Below are 18017 nucleotides of genomic sequence, written 5' to 3' on the forward strand. Positions count from 1 at the left end.
TGTGGGATTATTTAAGGACTTAAGTATGGGCAATTGTTTATGGTTAGTTGGAAAATCAACTATTGACAGCCAAGTCTGCTCTTTGCGCATACGGAAGAGATCTCAGAACCGAGCTCTAGATTAGAAATCGCCAGACTCCAACTGGCGATCATCACCGTGCCTAATTTATCATAAGGGCGGAGATGCCCAGACCTGGGGCCCCCACATTTCTGAGGGCCCTCTAAAAGCGTCAAATAATTTCTCATTGTGTTTTTCTTCAAAAATTGTCTTTTAGAATATTGATTTAGCAAAAATTGTAATAAATATAATCTCGTCATTCACTCATGTTATAAATAATTTAAAGGAACTTCGTAAATAAACAAGTAAATCTGGTTTCAAAGTTACGCGACGGTGGCCCTTGAGAGTTTCGTGCCCAGGGTTACCACGTTTCCAGATCTGGCCCTGGACTATTACATAGAAAATGGCTACCAAACTATCAAACTTCAGTCGCCAAAAGTGTCGACTTGTCTCAGTCCTAATATAAAAGAATAAAATACGCGTGATTCGCCCCGACTCCATCGTAAATCTAGATCCTATTTAAATCATTTTCCGGCAAACTTTTCCACTAATTTTCGCGTTGTTATTCTTTTTTAAACTTCCTGACGATAGTACAACTCGTCTTTGGTAGTTATAACTAATAACTTTTTGATACTCAATTCGCGGCAGTTCAGTCACTTTTTCAAAAGTCGACTTTTTCCTTTTAAAAAAAGGGGCAATTTTTTTTTTTTTTTGAAGTTATACTTCTTATGCGACTTCCAACAAGGTTGCGTTAAACGTTTAACGCTACATTTTTATTGGCCGGGAAATCACGTGGTAGGATCCAGTTTTCCCTTTTATTTCCATATTGTTTTGGTTCTCACTAGCATAAAAATAATAAGAATCATAAAAGTATTGTTTTTCTATAAATATTTTTTTAGTTTGATTTGATACACACATTGTTTAATAGGATAGTACTTTTTAGTTTCAAACTTAGTGCACAACAATTGTAAAAAATGAGTGAAAACAATCCCACGGACAATGCGACGGTTTTAAGGCTATGTCAAGGTACGTCTCTCGTGAATATCAATTGATTGTTAGGTTTTCTCTTCTGAAATTACATTATGACGCATTCACATACATTATTAATACAAATACATTTTCCATGGCGAGACGATGAGGCAACCACAAGCACTTCCACTGGTTCAAGAGGTCCACGAGAGAAAAATGCATACTATTACCGTTATTACAGAGCACGGAGGCGAGCGGAGCAGGCAAAAGAGTCGTTGAATAGAACTAGTGATCCTTCTACGACTGCTGATTCTTCTACAATTAACGTCGCAGGTTACGAAGTTTAACTTCTTCCGCGCGGAGGGTCTCCACGCACTATTTTTTTTTTTACTGCAGTCTTACAATACTCGAATATCGGGGATCATGCCTGTACATCCAGGGAAATTCTATTCCAAAGGAGGTGTAGTCATAACAATACAGTGTGTCAAAGGGGGAAATGTATTGTTATGAATATATTTTTGCATTTATTTTTTAAGTGCAGACTCCTGAACTTTAAGTAATATTCATCGCCAAATATTTGGCGAAAAAAACAGGTTTCGAATTATAGTTCTCTTTAGCAATCTTTTTAAAGACTATACCACCAGGTGTAGTCAATGTTAGCAACCAGCATTAGTAAATTTAGTAATAAACATGGAGGAGATATCTTTTCATTATTCGAAGTTTGGACAAACGATTTTTTGTATTCATTGTTTTCATTATTCGAAGAAAACAATGAATATTAAAAATCGTATTGTTTAATAAACGTTTGTCATAAGATTTTTAAAAAATGGAGTTGAAAAAATTTTGTCTTTCAAAATGGGCGATGAGTCAATAGCCATAGAATCTAAATCGTGTCTCCTGATAGGATTTTTAAAGTTTATGAATAAAGTTTTTGTTACATATAAAAATTATTCTGAAATTTAAGTACATTTTTAGTATACTTTTTCCGAGTACCTTTAAAGAATGATTATTTTTTTTAATGAAAGAAAATATTAGACATAGCATGAAATGCTTTCTACATTGCAAGGTTTGTAGTTTTTGATATCCCAGATTTTCTGCTAAATTAAGACTGTCTTGATTTTTTCTAACTTGCAGCTTTTTGCTTTGATATTCCCGAATTTTGCGCACGTTCAGAAGACCACTATTTTCTACCAAAGTAAACTAGGATTTTAAAATAATTGATTCGTATTGAGGAACAGGAAAACATAGATTTTCAATCGAACATCTTTTCATTTTAATTAATAATAAAAATTTGATACAATTATTAAACATTTTACACAATCAAATTTTTATGATGATGAATTCAAGTTCATGCACTTATTTATTATTTTCGACCAATTCCGCAACAAACACACCAGAGTAATTATATCATGCAATTTTTAAATGGTGAATTAGGGAATAACTTATTAAATTACTATTTTTTTTCTTTAAGATTATTTAAAAAAAGATACTTTAAAATTATTTAACTAATAAGATTAAAAATCTTAACTGGATTAAAAAGCTTAATCAAATAAAATTTCTATTATGAAAGAATATTGACTAACTGGTGCTGCTTATTCTTTTTATGCAACATTACTTTAAAATTTTCTATGTATTGATATTTAGCTATGAGGAATTGTTCAGCGCTGCATTAATTAAATTAACCTAAACCCAAACAAAATAGTTTTGAGATGATAAATAGTAAAAATGTCCTGATCTTTTTATTTTTATTTGATGAACTACCAGGCCTGATATTGTCCTACTTGAAAATTGCATGCTAAATCAAATGAAATAAAAAGCAAGTCGTTCGAAGAAATATTTTAGGAGTTCGAAGAAGAAATTTCATAAGAATAAAAGTTTACTGTCTTTACTTGCTTATGCGAATGATGTAAATGAAGTATTTTTACTGTATTTTTCTTTACGCTTAATCAGATGAAATCAAGACAAAGAGTGTACAACTAATTATTTTAAAATTATAAAGTTTTATGCATAAAAAGTAGAATATCATGTTTATACTAATATGCCTAAAACCCTAATAACTCTAATAGTTCTATCGATTTGATATGCCGCTCATCGTAAAAATTTCTTAGGAAACCACCGCATTCTTATATGTCACCTGCAGTATTGGAAAAAGGGTACAGCACTATCCTTCCAGAATCTAACCCCATAATTAAGCATCCTTCATAGCTGCCTTAGATGAACTCCCATCTAACAGTTCAACATAGACTGCGACAGAAAAATTTCATGTGTGTGCGCCAGAATAGCGAAATAAAGCCAAATATAGATGGAATGATATTTCATGGGTAATGTTTCTTTTCCATTGATGGCCGCCTTCTCATGAATGAAGCGTAAAATAGTCGTCTTTAATGATTTGCAGTTACAAAAATGTTACAACTAAGAACGTGCGAAGAAAAAAAAATGGCGATGCTGAATAAAACAAGTACTAGTCAAAATAGCTGCGGATTATAAGCATTTCTTAATGTCATTTTTTAAATTTTGAACTGCAATGTATAAATTATCTTGACAGTTAAAAATTTTCTTAGTAGATTTCTAATACGATTAATTATTAACTTTGTTCAAATGTATTCTTAATATGAAAAGTACACTATCTCTCCTTTTTAACGTAGCTATTTATCTTTCCTGAAATTTAAAAATTACATCGATGTTGTTTTACGATTAAATATTCTACAACGATTATGTTTACTAATTAACTGTAATGATATATTTATTCTCTGTATTTCTGTACGCTGATAATGATTTTTAAAACACCGCATTTTATTTTCAAATCCAAACAAAGCGAAACTCTAAAAAAATTGTGTAGTTTACAAAAAATAAGTAAAATTAGAAGTCTAGTAAATGAATTCTATTCCCAAGGATTTGATTTAACTTATATTTTTGAAAAGATCAATTATTAGCCATGTTTTATCTTAATTAAAACATATAAACAACAAACAATTTGTCCTACATTTTCATGAAATCAACATTAGTTTTTAAGGAAATACAAATAATCTTTTTTTTAATTACTGTTATTACGCTATTTCTGTTAAATACAATGATCTCGAGGTTTTAAATCATTACAAACGCCTTTAACAAAGTATATTTAGTTACAAAAACAAGGAATGATGTTCTTGGTACAATGCCATAGAGAAAACTGAATACAATAATAATTAATCCTTCACATAACTGCGCAGAGCGCCATCTGTTGGATTTTAGAAATTATTATTATTATCATTGAGAAATATTCTTAACAATCGCTTCTCTTAACGACTCCTGTACAACATATATCGCTATCATTTTAGTTTTTCTTTCTGTTCGATTAAAATTAATTTTAAAAAAAGATGATTTGTTTTTAAAATGCTCGTTATTTCGTTTAAGCACATTTTGTTAACATTTAATTTCACTTGTTAAAAAATTTATAAATGTAACTTAAAATAAGAAATCGTTAATAATAAATAAGTTAAAATAAGAAATCGTTTTCATTTCTGTTGAGCGGTTGATATTTTTAAAAATTTCGATAAAAATATTAACTTTGTAGCTAGCAGCACCAAATCTCAGACTCTTACAGTGCTTTATTAATTAAAAAATTTTTTTTTATATTTTATTTATTTTTTTAAAATTTTTTTTTTTTTGTAACTTGTGACACGAAGTCAAGTGCAAGTGTGCAAATTGAAGATTTCGAGGGAAAAAAAAGAATAGATAAATAGGAATTATTCAACGCAAAAGAAGTGAAAGAAATGCCAAAAAAGAGCATAAAGTGGTAAATGAGAATGGCCCTTTCAGCCCCTCTGTACTTTTAGTTACGCGAACTGCTACGTGGATAATGTTGTATTTATTAATACGAGTTTAACAATTAATAATTCTCGAACAAGTTTACAAATGTTAGGTCCTTTATTTTTTATTCCATCGTATTCCTTACATTTTTCTAAGTACCTTCGAAATTTCGCGTTACAAAGTCAATTTGTTTTTGCGCGACAAAATAAAATATAAATGTTAAAAAAAAGTGTGAAAAAATTGCTGAAAAAAACCCCCCCGATTTAAATTGCAATGGCTTTCAAGCTAATTGGAACTTCGAGAAATAAGAAAAACATTAAGTTCATAAATAGACCTATCTTTTTTAGTAAAAACGTTTACAGACTTCAGGATAAATAAAAAACTCGAACTGTGGGATGCATTTCATGCTATGCATAGTATGTATATATACACTACCCTACAATAATGGTAAAGACACTTTCAGTTTTTGACACTTTTTTTAGATTTCTCAAGAAAAAGGATTATTTTGTAAATTTAGATAAGTTTAGTTCATGCGATTTTTAATACTTAGCTATAAGATTTAAAGCTTTCAAAGGTTTGAAGACCTATACTAAACTACGAAAAATAACAAGTAGGTTTGAAGAACCTATGCTAGAAAATCAAGCGATAAGCTTAGAACTTGTACCAATTACTTAAGATGTTGTTCTTAAAATCTGCATAAAATTTCGTAACCCTAGCGTAAATATTTATGGAGATATGAACATTTTTGTAAAAAAACTACTTTTTTGTCTTACGGGTTTTTTGCTATAACTTTAAAAATATTCAGAGGAATTGAATAAAATTTTTTGAGCAATTTAAAATTAATTACAAAATTACTGATTTGAAATTTAAAAATGAAAAATCGTAAAAAACTACAAACGTTGCAAGATAGAGAGCATTTTATGCTACGTGTAATAATTTTTTTTTAAAAAATAAATTTTTTTTTAGAGATTCTTGGAAGAAGCATATTAAAAATGTATTTGAATTTAAGAATACGTTTTAATATTTAACAAAGACTTTATATCATTAACTTGCAATGTCATTACTTTAAAAACCCTATCAGGTGACATGGCGCAGATCACCGATTCTATACCTTTGGACTCATCGCCCATTTTGAACGGCAAAATCTTTTCAACGCCATTTTTAAAAAATCTTATAACAAACGATTTTTAATATTCATTGCTTTCTTCGAATAATAAAAACAATAAATACAAGAAATAGTTCGTCCAAACTTCGAATAATGAAAAGATATGTTCTCCATGTTTATTACCTAATTTACTCATGGTGGTTGCTAGCATTGACTACACGTTGTGGCATAGTTTTTAAAAGGATTGCTAAAGAGAACTATAATTTCAAACATGTCTTCTCCGCCAAATGTTTGGCGATGGACATTAGTTAAAATTCAGGAGTCTGCACTTCAAATATTTATCCATGATAATATATTTCCCCCTTTGACACATTGATCGATCATATTTACTGTTATCCCCCCCCACACACCTTTTGGATGGACAGGTATGATTCTAATGGAAATGATGCAGGAGGGGCGGATATAAGTAGACGAATTTGTTGATTATTTTTCATGAAAAGGAATATATTATAATTACGGATCAAAAACAGAAAATAAAACAAATGGAAAATAATACTTATTCTTCGCAGTTTCATTCACAGCATCGATGGATGATATTTCAGATAAAAATAAATTCCAAATTTCACGTACGTTAAAAATAAAATAAAATATAATTGAAGCAAGGTATTAATAAAAATAAACTTTTTATTTCTTAAAAAACAACAGCATAGAGCAAAATTATGCATTTAAAAAAAAAAAAATTCAGAGATAAAATTCCGAAATGAACTTTCATATCGTACATAGTTATATAATTATAAAATATAACACATTAAAATTGAGACGATAACAAATTTCGTAAAATAGTAAATGATTTTCTCATTAATTGTTATAAATTACTGCCAAGGTCTTTGGTTAAAAGATTTTATCCATATTTTAGATTTACGATATAAACTGTGTTTGTGATATGAGAAATAACAACTTTTTAATAAAAGCTAAACATTCTAGCAACCATGAATTCCATGCTTCTAAATTCCATGCAGAATTAGAGGGAATCTCTAAAAACAGATTGATCTCCACAAGCAAGTCAAAGGTGTTGAGTAAAAAGATATTAATGATTTCTATTTATTGCTGAAAGGATTAAAAGAAATAATAATTTAGTTTTGAATTATATGGAAAAAAAATCTTTCATTTCATAACACTCACTTTTCTATCAATGTTAAATTCTTTTTCCCTTTAACCACTTCTAGTCATTAACATTGTGTTTTTAAGTGTGTGCCTTATACTTGAAGCAAAGCGTTATTTGTAAATTATATATATAATTTTTCGATGAAAAATTATCTTGGCCTTAGAACGGACCAATAACTTGAATATTTTGAAAGTTATTAAACTTGTTTAAAAATCGCCAAATTGGCAACATATTTCCAACTAGATTAAATTTATAAGAATAACTCCCTTATTGCAATACCTCCTAGAGAAGAGAATGCCTCAGTACCATAAACAGGAAATTTGATCCTTTAGTAGTTCAAACATCATGACATCTTTCGTATTTACCATCACCACTGCGGAGTTTTGTAGCCCGAGCGTCCTGACATCTCTCTTATTTTTCATCCTTTGCGCAGTTTATGCTCATTACCTCGGACTACTGAATTAATCCGTGATGAGGTCTTCTTTGTTCTAGGAGGTGGTGCCTATTCTGAGTCTTTTCTAATTTTTATGAGCCTAAGTAATGCATCATTGGAATACTTTTTAAATACACTCCCTAATTCACAACTAAATTCACAAACACTTTTTCATATTCAACAAAACTGTGGCTTTTTATAGTGTGGCTTTTCTCCATTTTCAAAATAAGAATCGACAGCGCTAACTTTAAATTGGCTAAACTTGATACCTATCAGTCATAAACGCCGACCGGCCTGTGTAGGGGGCAGGGAACTGCCCTTGCATTGGAAAGGTTCTAGGTTCGAATCCCGGGCAAGGCATGTATGTTTCTTTCTCTCTGTGTGTTCTATGTCCTTTCTCCTTTGTGTGTGTGAATGGGACCCGCCCTATAAACGGGTTTGTGGTTGCGTGAATGGTGTGACAGAAGTCGAATTCTTGGCGATAGATGGCGCCACTGAAAAACAAGAACAATCGCACCCCCACAGGCATACGACAAAAAAAATCAGTCATAAATAACTGTTCCAAACTCACAGCAGTTATGAAAATAGCATATTATTCGCAAAAATAAACATCATTTCAAATGACGACGGAGTTTTCGAAAAACAGCCTCTCAGCTTCAACCCTACCACAACGAGTGGAGACAGACTTCAGATATCTGTAGTGGACCCCTCACTCATTAACTTATTATCTATTGATCACTGTTTTCAATTTATCATTAAATATAATTTCACAATAAATTACCTACACTACAAAAAATATATAAACTTATAAACACCTTATCAAAGTCATTCTTCTTTAATTAGCCTCAAAACAATTGAGGGTTAAAAAACAATCCTACTTAGTTATTTCCTAGAGACAATGATTCTATTTTGAGTATGATTTCAACAAATACACTTCGTTTGTTTGTATTTTTAACCGTTGTTTGGAAGGTAATTGAACTGTTGACGCAAGTGACAATTTCCTTTTATTTCGTAATGCATTTTATGAGATACATCGTTTACACAGAGTAGTTTTCGGCGCAAACATCATTAAACTAATCAAGGGCTGCGACTACTCACAACACAGAAAATTAAGGTTCAAGGTTGCACACAGCGATTTTGAAACTTAGAATAGTATCAATTTACGAGACTAATGAGAAAAAACCCTTTACAGGTTTTGGCCGATGTTATTCACGCCGGCAGTGCCATCATTAGTCTCTACAATAAGCTATTCGCACTACCGGTAGCGCCTGAGCAATAGCTCGAGCACCAGAAGTTGGCACTTGGCCTCGCCTACGTCGCGTGGTATGCGATGATACTATTTAGCTAGTTTTGGGAGAAGGTTGTTAGCAATCCTGAACAACAAGGTTGCTATTTGGCGATCGTATGACAAAAATATTTATTTCGCAAACTTTATCTGCATTTTTTTAACATCAAATATTTTATAAATTTGATGATATTTCGCGCCATTTTTTACGACATTTCTCTTCTTTGAGTGAATAGTTTGTCCTTTTTGAGACATTTGCTGGGAAAACAGCAGTTTTTAAATTTAAAATGCGCAATAGATATAGCTCGTTCACCAGGAGTTGGCACTTGGCCCCGCCTTCATCGCGTGGTATGCGATGATACTATTTAGCTAGTTTTGGGAGAAGGTTGTTAGCAATCCTGAACAACAAGGTTGCTATTTGGCGATCGTATGACAAAAATATTTATTTCGCAAACTTTATCTGCATTTTTTTAACATCAAATATTTTATAAATTTGATGATATTTCGCGCCATTTTTTATGACATTTCTCTTCTTTCAGTGAATAGTTTGTCCTTTTTGAGACATTTGCTGGGAAAACAGCAGTTTTTAAATTTAAAATGCGCAATAGATATAGCTCGTTCACCAGGAGTTGGCACTTGGCCCCGCCTTCATCGCGTGGTATGCGATGATACTATTTAGCTAGTTTTGGGAGAAGGTTGTTAGCAATCCTGAACAACAAGGTTGCTATTTGGCGATCGTATGACAAAAATATTTATTTCGCAAACTTTATCTGCATTTTTTTAACATCAAATATTTTATAAATTTGATGATATTTCGCGCCATTTTTTACGACATTTCTCTTCTTTGAGTGAATAGTTTGTCCTTTTTGAGACATTTGCTGGGAAAACAGCAGTTTTTAAATTTAAAATGCGCAATAGATATAGCTCGTTCACCAGGAGTTGACACTTGGCCCCGCCTTCATCGCGTGGTATGCGATGATACTATTTAGCTAGTTTTGGGAGAAGGTTGTTAGCAATCCTGAACAACAAGGTTGCTATTTGGCGATCGTATGACAAAAATATTTATTTCGCAAACTTTATCTGCATTTTTTTAACATCAAATATTTTATAAATTTGATGATATTTCGCGCCATTTTTTACGACATTTCTCTTCTTTGAGTGAATAGTTTGTCCTTTTTGAGACATTTGCTGGGAAAACAGCAGTTTTTAAATTTAAAATGCGCAATAGATATAGCTCGTTCACCAGGAGTTGGCACTTGGCCCCGCCTTCATCGCGTGGTATGCGATGATACTATTTAGCTAGTTTTGGGAGAAGGTTGTTAGCAATCCTGAACAACAAGGTTGCTATTTGGCGATCGTATGACAAAAATATTTATTTCGCAAACTTTATCTGCATTTTTTTAACATCAAATATTTTATAAATTTGATGATATTTCGCGCCATTTTTTATGACATTTCTCTTCTTTCAGTGAATAGTTTGTCCTTTTTGAGACATTTGCTGGGAAAACAGCAGTTTTTAAATTTAAAATGCGCAATAGATATAGCTCGTTCACCAGGAGTTGGCACTTGGCCCCGCCTTCATCGCGTGGTATGCGATGATACTATTTAGCTAGTTTTGGGAGAAGGTTGTTAGCAATCCTGAACAACAAGGTTGCTATTTGGCGATCGTATGACAAAAATATTTATTTCGCAAACTTTATCTGCATTTTTTTAACATCAAATATTTTATAAATTTGATGATATTTCGCGCCATTTTTTATGACATTTCTCTTCTTTCAGTGAATAGTTTGTCCTTTTTGAGACATTTGCTGGGAAAACAGCAGTTTTTAAATTTAAAATGCGCAATAGATATAGCTCGTTCACCAGGAGTTGGCACTTGGCCCCGCCTTCATCGCGTGGTATGCGATGATACTATTTAGCTAGTTTTGGGAGAAGGTTGTTAGCAATCCTGAACAACAAGGTTGCTATTTGGCGATCGTATGACAAAAATATTTATTTCGCAAACTTTATCTGCATTTTTTTAACATCAAATATTTTATAAATTTGATGATATTTCGCGCCATTTTTTACGACATTTCTCTTCTTTCAGTGAATAGTTTGTCCTTTTTGAGACATTTGCTGGGAAAACAGCAGTTTTTAAATTTAAAATGCGCAATAGATATAGCTCGTTCACCAGGAGTTGGCACTTGGCCCCGCCTTCATCGCGTGGTATGCGATGATACTATTTAGCTAGTTTTGGGAGAAGGTTGTTAGCAATCCTGAACAACAAGGTTGCTATTTGGCGATCGTATGACAAAAATATTTATTTCGCAAACTTTATCTGCATTTTTTTAACATCAAATATTTTATAAATTTGATGATATTTCGCGCCATTTTTTATGACATTTCTCTTCTTTCAGTGAATAGTTTGTCCTTTTTGAGACATTTGCTGGGAAAACAGCAGTTTTTAAATTTAAAATGCGCAATAGATATAGCTCGTTCACCAGGAGTTGGCACTTGGCCCCGCCTTCATCGCGTGGTATGCGATGATACTATTTAGCTAGTTTTGGGAGAAGGTTGTTAGCAATCCTGAACAACAAGGTTGCTATTTGGCGATCGTATGACAAAAATATTTATTTCGCAAACTTTATCTGCATTTTTTTAACATCAAATATTTTATAAATTTGATGATATTTCGCGCCATTTTTTACGACATTTCTCTTCTTTGAGTGAATAGTTTGTCCTTTTTGAGACATTTGCTGGGAAAACAGCAGTTTTTAAATTTAAAATATATTTAATAGCTAGAGAAACGAAAGGTATAATAACAGATGATAAAGCGAAGTAAGTGACTGAAAAAGAAATCACTGTGTTTGGCACGCATTAAGGGTTATTACAATTTCAAGAGTTGAGATGTTTCTCTTCTTTCTCTCGCGCTGAAATGAACTTTGCGTCAGAGGAGGTGGAGCCAAGTGCCAACTCCTGGTGAACGAATTATACATCAAGTCTAACATTTGAAAAGTTTAACTGATTGAAGGTTCTGTTGCCATCTATACTTGAAAATATGATTTTTACAGCGATTAAAAAAAATAACGTTTACGAAATAAACATAGCATTTATAGCTTTTTTCCAATTTTGGCAATTCATATGGATGAAATCCTTATACATTTAAATATTAGCAATTTTTATAAGTTTGCGAGTAACTAAATGAATTTACAATGATTCCCATTTGCAAATACAAATCAGATAATGATATATAAACATCAGTAAATAATTTTATTTCCTATTATAATTAAAAATGATTTCGTTTGCCTGCTTAGATATTGTCAAAAACATTTCATTTAAAAAAACTTAAAATTTTCTTAAAAAGGAAAAAAAAAACTGTAATAGTATTTTTTTATTATTATTTTTTGCAACTATAAATGATTTGATATCGTGATTTCTGATGAGTGTTTGACTTTAAATTTTCTTGATTTTAGATTTTGTTTAGGTTTCTTCAATGCTTGGATACATATGAGTGATACTCAAAATTGCAGCTTGAATTCTAACTTATAAAATAAATAAAAACTTCTATTACGATTTTCAATTATGCCAGTGGCGTACATAGATTTCGGTGCGCCGTCCTGCGGGAAATTATAAATGAGCCCTATCTTAGACTTAACATAATTTTTTTTATAAGATCATAATATGAGACAGGAACACTGTGAAGAAACAATCGAGAATTTTAATTTAGATTAATTTCAATTATTTTAATGATAATTAATCAGCAATTAAATTGTGATGAAAAGACGGGATTTAGGAAAAGCACTAAATTGGAACATAGTATAATCTTACTGACTAACCACATTGAAATGAAATTTATCTTAAAAATACAGGGAAATAACTCACTAACTTACGATAATTATATTCAAAGTTTAGTTAAGGAATATTTTTATTTCTAAAGTGAATTAAGGAATATTTTATAGAAATCTTTTGATTGAAATTCATATTGTAGAGTGTACCACCTACTTGCCCAAGTATTTAGATATGTTGACCGGCTATTAGTATAATTTTAATGTTTTTTTTTTTCCAATGCCCACCTGGAGAATGACCTAGGTCATACAGGTATCTGAAAGGCAGATTTGTGGGCCACTCTTTCAGGGGCGCCATATTAGGTGGGCCAACGTTGCTCCCACAATAAGGAGAGATAGTGCAGAGAAGGAAAGAACATCCATGCCTTGCCCGGGATTCGAACCCAGAACCTTTCTGATTCAAGGGCAGTTCCCTAACCCCTACACAGACCTATCGGCATAATTTTAATGTAAACGTCAGTGTTTTAGACGTAGTTCTTTTTATCAGTCAACTTAGTAAGATATTTGCATGAAATTAAATTATTTTAAATAGTTATAATTCTTTTTATTATTTTAATTCTTTTTCATTATTTTAATTCTTTTTTTATTATTTTAATTCTTTTAATTGATTCTTTGTCATCAGCAACTTAGTAATATATTTGCATAAAATTAAATTCCTTTAAACATCAATCTTCATTAAAAAGAAAACTCAAGCATTTTCTTTCGTAAATTAACGATTGATTTTAATCACGCAGTGGGAGTGATAAAACATTTGCGCATAAAAGCAATTAAAATGAAACTCTCGGACTTCTACTCTGGAAATCACAGTATCTAATTTAAAAAATTCTCAATTACAATACACTTTAAGCTCAATAATTAAATAAACAACCTTTACTTTATGAATTGTGTTTATAATTCATCAAAAGAGATAGCTCAAATTAACACTGTATTAGCCATACTTTATGATACACCGAAGAGCCATTACATTATGACCACCCTCCATCTATAACAATGGACTCTCTCAGGTTTTGATGGTTTCTCGCCCAGGACCAATGTTTCCATGGGGCACATTAGGACCCATAATCCTCATAGAACAATCCCTGACGTCTGTAAGCTACTTGAACATAGTTTGCAGACCAGGTTCACCCATTCAGGGCAACAGCTTTTCCTGCTGGGGATGGTGTTTACCAACAGGATAATGCACCATGTCATAAGGGTCGAATCGTCATGGATTGGTTCGAGGAACATTCCAGTGACTTTCAAGTTATGTCTTGGCCCCCAAATTCACCTGACCTAAATTCAATAGAGCATGTGTGGTCCTACTTGGAAAACCAAATTCGCGCTGCCACACTACCCCCTCGCAATGTGAGGGAATTGCAGTACCAGTTGGTGAGCGCTTGGCACCAGATACCTCAGACTATCTATCAGCACCTTGTGGAATCAATGCCACGGCGGGTGCTAGCAGTTTTGAGGTCTGAAGGTAGTCCTACATGTTATTAGCAGGGTGGTCATAATGTAATGGCTCTTCGGTGCATATGATGTGTGATTAGAAATTGACTAAAATATAAAAATAAAAATATAATTTAAGACTCAGAATAAAAATATAAATAACTCAGAATAAAAATATAAGACTCAGAATAAAAATATAATTAGATATAATTTAAACAAGGAATATATAAAATAAAGTTGTCCTCCTAATAAGTAATATAGCACAACATACTTAAGTAATGAAATAAAGTTATATATTTAAAATTACAATGATTTAAGAATAACCTTTTTTTTGACAAGCGATTCATAGTAGAAATAACGACGTTTCTCGCATCCACTTTCCTTTTATCACATTGAGGAAAGCGCCTTATATACTTGAGTAACTCATTTAAAGTTACTTAACTAAGTTATTAAAAATTACATTAGTTATTATTCATTAACGTGATCTGTTTCAGATTAAAAATTGCGATCAAAAGTATTGCAATAGATTCTACAAGGCGGAAATCATTAAAGCAAAATATAAGTATTGTTTCAATAAATGAGTAACAATATTTTTATTATTCATGCATTTTCCATTCCTTTTTCCATCGATTAACACGTAACGATCAAGGTAATGAGCGTTTACTTAAGCAACGCTTATAATTATTGTTCGAAATAGGGGGGGGGGGGAAACTTAGTCATTTGTTTACTTCAACATGACAAATATTTTTTTTGATTTGTCAATTACTTTCAGAGAAATTTCTAACATAAAAATAGTTTTTTTTTCTTTCTTTTTTTCTCCTTTTTTATTTCATCCAATAAAAAAAAATTTTTTTAAACATGAAAATTTTTTTTATTAAACTCTTTACTAATCAGAGGGAAGCATTTTTATATCACTTTTAACATATAAAAACTTATTAAAATGGAGTAAATTTAAATAATTTACATTAAAAGAAATTTCTAACGTTAAGTTATTTTTGTCAATTATAAAAAATAGTATTTAAATATGAGAAGATATTAGCCGTCATTTTCAAACTATTTTCAATTCAGGAGAGCCGTCACAAAATAGATTTTTTTTGTCTAATTGTGTAAAGTTTTCTAGAAAAGAAGATGTACACCGAAGAGCCATTACATTATGACCAACCTCCATCTATAACAATGGTCTCGCCCAAGAACAATGTTTTCATGGGACACATTAGGACCCATAACCCTCATAGAACAATCCCTGACGTCTGTAAGCTACTTGAACATAGTTGCAGACCAGGTTCGTCCATTTATGGCAACAGTTTTTCCTTCTGGAGATGGTGTTTACCAACAGGATAATGCACCATGTCATAAGGGTCGAATCGTCATGGATTGGTTCGAGGAACATTCCAGTGACTTTCAAGTCATGCTTTGGCCTCAAATTCACCTGACCTTAATCCAATAGAGCATGTGTGGTCCTACTTGGAAAATCAAATTCGTGCTGCCACGCTCTACCCCCTCGCAATGTGAGGGAATTGCAGGACCAGTTGGTGAGCACTTGGTACTAAATACCTCAGACTACCCATCAGCACCTTGTGGAATCAATGCCACGGCGGGTGCTAGCAGTTTTGAGGGCTAAAGGTGGTCCTACATGTTATTAGCAGGGTGGTCATAATGTTATGGCTCTTCGATGTACTTAACCTATACAAAATTTTAAGAATATCACTAACAGAAATTAAATGATATGACAAAACGTGAAAAGGAAAACGCTTTAAATTTGTTGCTGATTGAGTGAACAATTCACCCAAAAGAAAAATTAAAGGTTAAATTTCTTATTTTAAATAAAAAACATGAGTAAATATTTTTTTAAGAACTTCAAAATTACAAATAAAAGCTAGATACAAATTGTGTTCGTTTTACCATTAATATGTGGTTAACTTGAGCTTCTTTTTAACTTTTGTAAAATTATTATTGTACTTTCTATTTCTTTCAAAAAATATTTGTCGTTTTTTTTTTCGGGGGGAGGGGGGGGGTAAGAGCTATGCATGCGCATAAATTTTCGGAGAAATCGGGCAATCTTTAGAAAATTTATTTCCAATTATCCAGTTAAATTTAGTTCCAGCTACCCAGAATTTTAATTCCAGTTAAGGAATCTTTACAATTTAATACTTTTTATATATATTTTAATAAGTTAGTTTTTCTTTGCTTTCCCAAAAGCAATTTAACTTAATGATTTTTCAGTAATTTCCTTTAAGATGCAAAGCAGAATAAGATTTTTTTAATGAGGTTATTAAATTCAAAACTTTTCAGAAGGATTCAATTTACTTCAGCATTTAATTATGGTTTTTAATCGATCCTACTTTATTTATTTTTTTACATTAAGAAATTCATGCTCCTGTTTTGATAAGAGGAGGGAAATACTTGAATGATTGCATTGGATCACCTTTAACATGTTAAGGGCTTCAATTATCAACTATAATGGGAAATATTATGCAAAAGTATAAGTTGATTTTTAAATACATCATTAAACTAACACGGAGAAAAAAATCTTGGTAAAATTGCCTTAATGACATTTCTGATGAAAAAAGAAACATAATTCTCGCTAATAAAAGCAAAATATACAGTATTTAAAGCATCAGTTTGGTAATTTTGCCGTTCATAGAAAAACGAGTTACCGGAAATTCTGGATTTTGAAATTATAGTTCTTATTACCGTGGATTTTGAAAAAAATACAAAACTGAAAAGTAAATTTAAACGAATAAATAGTTTTAATTCCATGCTCTAAAGCATGATGACAAAATTAACGAATTTTATCACATATTATATTATTTTATTGTTAATTATATACCATATTTTATTGTTAATATACCATATTTTATTGTTAATTTTACCAAATTCTTTACCGAAGAACTTTCGTAAAAATTATCATGCTTTTTGGTGTTCCCATAGAGCCAGAAACACGATAAAATCAGCAAAATTATGGCAGTTTTCACCATATTTTATTCTCAGTGAAGAGGCATTCATTTATGTTGTGCTTACAAACCATATATCTATGTGCATGTAAGCGTAATGCATACATACACGCATTTTATTTACACAACTATGTACATATAGTATACCTATAAAAAATATTCTTACATTTTGTACGTAAATAAGTACTATACGTACGTAAATACGTACTATTCGTACGTAAATACGTACAATGTACATACATATAGTATAGACATGAAATTACGGTACATTCACCCAATGTATGTACTTACGTACATGAATGCATGTATACGTATAGACATTATTTTCACATACGTTCATACATAGATTGTTAGTGTATACGAACATACAAAACATACGTATTGTATTATGTATATAATAATATAGTTATGTATATTGTATTTATGTATATATCAATTATTGTAATCAATTATTGTGATCATGATTACAGCCATAAACAAAAAGTTGTAATCACGATTACAAGTAATTGATTACTGTAATTGGTTCCTGTAATCGCGATTACAGATGTAATCAAAATTATGTTATCTTCTGATCATGATAACAAGTAATTGATTACTGTAATGGAAAAATCTAATCGACTACATTTTCGTCCAACTACTTACTTAATTATACTTAATTATCTTTTAAAAGATATTTGTATCCTGGAATCCAGAAAATAAATTTTGAAAACGACAACATTTTATTTTTTATTGTACTAAAAGTAAAAAATATACTATAAAAACAACACCCATAAAGATTGAGAGTGATTATTAATTACATTTTATAGTATATAATATATTTTTTTTAGTATGTTTTAGTTAGAGATTGACCGTTTTTTAGTTCAGGTCAAAATTACAATCTTTGGATGAATGAATAGATGTATGAATTTGCTTGCCCTGTAAATGGGTGTGGCAGAAGTCGAATTCTTGGCCATAGATGGCGCCACTGGAATACAAGAACAATCGCATCCCTTGCCTTAATTACGT

This window comes from Parasteatoda tepidariorum, chromosome 7 (assembly GCF_982258835.1).
Source record: "Parasteatoda tepidariorum strain Cologne lab strain chromosome 7, Ptep-v5.0, whole genome shotgun sequence".
In the NCBI taxonomy this organism is placed as follows: Eukaryota; Metazoa; Arthropoda; class Arachnida; order Araneae; family Theridiidae; genus Parasteatoda; species Parasteatoda tepidariorum.